The 5,000-nt window shown below is 38.1% G+C and overlaps 1 protein-coding gene across 2 annotated transcripts in view; it reads right to left on the bottom strand.

Annotated features, from left to right (window-relative positions):
* LOC135201060 (zwei Ig domain protein zig-8-like) overlaps positions 1–5,000 on the bottom strand; it is a 94,688-nt gene that overhangs the window by 44,132 nt on the left and 45,556 nt on the right. The gene's annotated exons all lie outside the window — the stretch shown is intronic.

Genomic DNA, 5,000 nt, shown 5'->3' with positions numbered 1-5,000 from the left:
CTCTCTTTATGTCCGCCATATAAATGAGTATTCTTGATAGCTTGGGTATTTGAAGTAAAACAAAAATCTTGTCCATTAAATAACATTTTTTGCTAAGAAGTGGAGTATATGCTTTCTGAATATATGTAGAAAGACGTGAGGGGCTGCATTCGCAAGATTATGTACCTTTCATAAATATTATGTATTTTGTATATAAAATTTACAAAACTTTACAGACGAGATTACGATGTACCTGAAATTCACTTTGCATTCACTCGTGTGCAGAAAACAAAATCTGTTTGAATAAATTAGAATGAAAAATTAGACAGACAGACAGACAGACGAGTGGCAAAGAAATCGTAAACCAAAGACTAACGAAAAAAGAAGAAACTCTTTACACATCGGGACGAATCCTTGACAAAAGATGTAGCTTTCAAAGCAATTCCGAAGAGTTCCAGAAAAGATTGTGACAAATTCCAGCCCAGGCTCGTTCAGTTTCTACCTCGCTTTGTGTAATCCAATCCAGAAAATGAACGCGGTGCTCCCTACTAGCCGTTTCAAACGAGATCTGGTAAACATCAAGGTTTCCTAACAGTGACGCCTGCTTGTGGCTTCCCAAGTTTACGGTGCAAGGGAGGGGGGAGGCTTCCATCGACAGTTATCTGGCTGGGTGACCACTGCCGCCTTCTTTGAAGCGGAAACCTCATGTCTTCGCTTAACGCCAATTGTCCGAGAGTGAGCTGAATACTAAGTGACGAAGAGAATCCGACGAAAAAATGGGCCAAGTTTTATTCAGGACTGGATTGTAGCATTTTCAAGAAATAAAAATTACAAAAAGGCTTCAGTTTTATTGGTAATTTTGGCTACCAACAGAACCTTCCTTGGATGTTAAAAAAAAAAAAAAAAACTCAACGCCCCTTTTTTTTTAAATAGTACATTCTAGTCCTTTATAAAATTTGGCCTATTTTTTAACTTTTGACAACCTATGAAGTTCGTTGAGCGTGTGAGGTCCCCGCCTGTATATTAGGATTTGTTCATTTTTTATTCATTCATTTAACATGCTTGTCTTCAAGGCCTATTAAGAGAAATAAAGGGGATCCATACCATAACACTTATTTGTGTGTGTGTAATTGTAACAGCCACAATGCTGTGTATGCGTGTGAGTGTGTATTGGGCGTGGTGCCCAGGCGGTATCGCTGACGACTTCCTCTGCTCTTATCTTGTTGAACCCCATCTCTTGTCATGATAAATCCCACAGAAACTCGGACTTACCTTGAAAAAATAGAACATTCTGAAAAACACAGAGGGTTGGGTCCTTCTTATGAAGGGGCCTCAAATCTTTACAATATATAAAATTCTTTACAATCGCGAAATACTCACCGAAAATCATCTTATAGAGTGAAAACCATTAGGTTTACTAGAGCTTAGTTGTAATATATAAAGCATATGAATAGGAAGCAACATAAAAAATAATATCAATTCCCAGTAATCAACACGCAGGAGTACACTTAACCCCGTAAATGTCATATGACATGAACTCTTTTCTCAAATTCAAATTTTGACAGAATAAATAGAACTACACCTTTATCGAGAATAAGGATCACTGTATAAAATTCAAAATGTAAAAAAAAAAAAAAACTGGCTGAGGAATAAAAGGAAGACACAAGAGTAAATAAAAGATAAAAGGTTAATGAAACCGAAGCAGATAAGAACGACAATACATTAAGTTTACATCACGCGAATATCGATCCCGCATCTCATTAACCCGAATTCTATTTACAAATGGTTCCACTCTTAATGAGGGGATCCAACCTCTCTCTCTCATAATTGATAATCAAGCGTAATAGCGGAATGGACCCCCAGGAAACATCGCATGGAGAATTTTACCCGAATTAAACATGTTCCACCTTTTTTGCTTTTTCTAACCTTTCGTGCGAGCGTCGGATTTTGAATCCTTGCTTTCGTGCCTTCGTTTATTTACGTCTTTGCCGTTCTTTGTGATGGCGCGTTTTTATTATCGTTACTGACGGTTATATTTGGGAGGTTTAGCCAATAAAGATATAGATACTCGTGGCGTGTTGTCACACTCTTGATGATCTATGTTTAATTTTGTATTATATTTGCTCTAGTTTGCGGCAATTTTGCCGGAATTCGTACATGTGGTGGCGTCTTTGCTCCATTTTCTGCATATTTCTTGACTTGGAGTCGTGTCTTTACTTTCCTATCTTGAATTCATTTTTTAAATAAAGAAATAGTGCAGGCTCAATACTCAGCTCATGAGATGGCGTTCAACAGTAAAATCTTGGCTCAAAGCATAATCGTTTGAGAGATTATTCAAAGGTCTCTGAGCCAACGAGAACTGTGGTGTTCAAAGAAAGTTGGAAAATAACAGACAAAATATATTTGAGTGGTTATTCTTGTGTAATCAAACATAAAGGATAAGTAATCAATAGCAGGACCTGTATCAACAGAATGAAGTGGTCTCGTCAAATCTTTTACGTATCGTTATTAGTGAGAGAGAGAGAGAGAGAGAGAGAGAGAGAGAGAGAGAGAGAGAGAGAGAGAGAATAGAATTTATGCCAAAGGCCAATCGCTGGAACCTATGAGGTCATTCAGCGCTGAAAGAGAAATTGACAGTGGAAAGGTTGGAAAATCGTGACAGCAGGAAAACCTCGCAGTTGCACAACAAAGCAACTGTTAGGAGGGGGTGGATAGCAAGATGGAAAAAAGGGAATATGAAAGGAGGCATAGCAAAAGGAATGAAAGGGGTTGTAGCTAGGGGCCGAAAGAACGCTGCAAAAAACCTGCAGTAATACCTAGAGGAAGGAGAGAGAGAAGAGAGAGAGAGAGAGAAGAGAGAGAGAGAGAGGAAAGCAACATCTGGCTTAATTATTTTTTAATTATCCACAGACGTATAGAAGGCGGAGCACACACTGTGATACGCAATTATTGCGGCCATAAAGCTTTACAGTTTTACAGTTGGCCATTAAACAGTAGTCATCCGTATCCTGAATTAGATTAACGCATGCAAGAATGAATGGGCCGGATGGATACATATTCTTTTAAAAGTTATTTAACAGGCAATTCAAATTATATATATACATATATATATATATATATATATATATATATATATATATATATGTGTGTGTGTGTGTGTGTGTGTGTGTGTGTGTGTGTGTGTGTGCGCGCGCGCGTGTATGTATAGATATAAGTGCATGTTGCACGTATTAAGCCGGAAAAGCATCATCCATCTGTGAAAATAATACCACAAGCGCATATAACATATAACATCTGATCCTTTACAGATTAGCAATCTGTTATTGGTCCTTACCCAAGCACGCTTGGATTCCTTTCTAAGCACGATTTTATCATTTGGGTACACCTACACCTCCAACTACACCTACATCGAAAAGGTTGTTATATTCTCTACACATCCTCTCTCGTCAAACATCTGTTCCTCTTCAGCGCTTAGAGGTCTCTTGCTTGAAGGTGCGTTTGGACATTCGTTTCCCCAAGGGTTGCTTTATCCTTATCCTTATCATTGACTTGTGCTTCGTCTTCGATTCTCATTTTCCAAACTACCAATAATGTCCTTCCTCCAGTCGGAAGTCTTCTGAGCTCAGTGATGGCGAGCGTGAATCCCAAATCACCCCCTTTTATATTGGTCAACAGAATGCTAAAATTTCCTTAACCATTCAAAGAGATAAATATTCGTTTGTTAAGATTTTCTCGTTTAATCTAATTTGGTTGAATATTTTAATCCTTAGCAAGGTTTCTGTATTAACAATCATGGGGGCGTGAGTCAACTCCTTTACATATAAGAAAAAACTCTAATATTTTCATGAGAATTCAAAGTGTTCAAATGGGCATTTACTAAGTTTCTATCACCCAGTCTAATATGCTTCAGTATTTTAGACAAATTAGCAGGCGTTACCGTATCAGTGTGCTTAAGTGGGTTACGCCCTTTTGCTTTACTTTTAATCCTTTAAATAATTCAGTCATTTTGCTGTCTTGCAATACCCCACAAAAGTGATTTCCAATAAAGTTTATATAAAATTTTCATTAATATTCAAATGCATCAGTTGTCAGTCTGCCAATAGTGTCTCGTATCTCACAGTTCAATTTTATTGGCCGTCTATCGGTTACCTATATTTTTACGTTTTTCCGTACATATTTTAGTTTGCGAAGACAGAAAACGAATTAAAGTTAAATGCACCTAATAAATATTGACAAAAAAGAAAAAAAAATCGCGCTGTCTCTTAATAATATAATAGTGTGAGTGTTCAGAAAGCAAGCAGCCATTCCCCGCCAACACGTCACGGCCCCCGAGTACAAATTGACGGACTCTTTCAGAAAGCAGACTGGCGAGAGGAATTTATTGATAAAATCGCCGATATCGGGACAATGTCTTGAAATGGGACTCGACGCAGTATAATGCACCATATCTCATGTAGGCTGGCGCCAAGCGTTCCGTTTCTCTATTGTTCCCTTTCCAACAAAAACCCACAGCGACTTCGGGACGTATCCATGTTCTGAGAACAGAACCGTATTTTACTGCATTGCTATATGTTTATGTATATGTGCGAGTGTGTGTGTGTGTGTGTGTGTGTGTGTGTGTGTGTGTGTTGTGTGGGCTTGGCGTGAAATAAGGCCTGGCGTGAAATAAATGTTTCGAGTTCTTCTATTTTTATTGCCATTTCTTCTTTTTTTTAAGTTTTCAATGACACTATCCAAATAAACCCTCGATGTCCTTAGCCGATATCATGGAAAATTATTTTGACACAAATCTTTACATTTCTAGCTTTAGATGTTGCAATGACGGATTCCGTGCAAATGCTACTGCAATGTTTGTAAGGGCGCCATTTAAGCAAAATGCTGCATGCAATGACTTCATCTAAACTAAATGCTACGGTGCAATGACGCATTCTAAGCCAAATTCTGCAGCACAATGACTCAATCTAAGCCAAATGCTACAGAGCTTTGACGAGAATACGAGCCAAATGCTGCAATGTTAATTT

This window comes from Macrobrachium nipponense, chromosome 27 (assembly GCF_015104395.2).
Source record: "Macrobrachium nipponense isolate FS-2020 chromosome 27, ASM1510439v2, whole genome shotgun sequence".
NCBI lineage: Eukaryota > Metazoa > Arthropoda > Malacostraca > Decapoda > Palaemonidae > Macrobrachium > Macrobrachium nipponense.
This window is presented reverse-complemented; position numbering and strand designations above follow the sequence as displayed.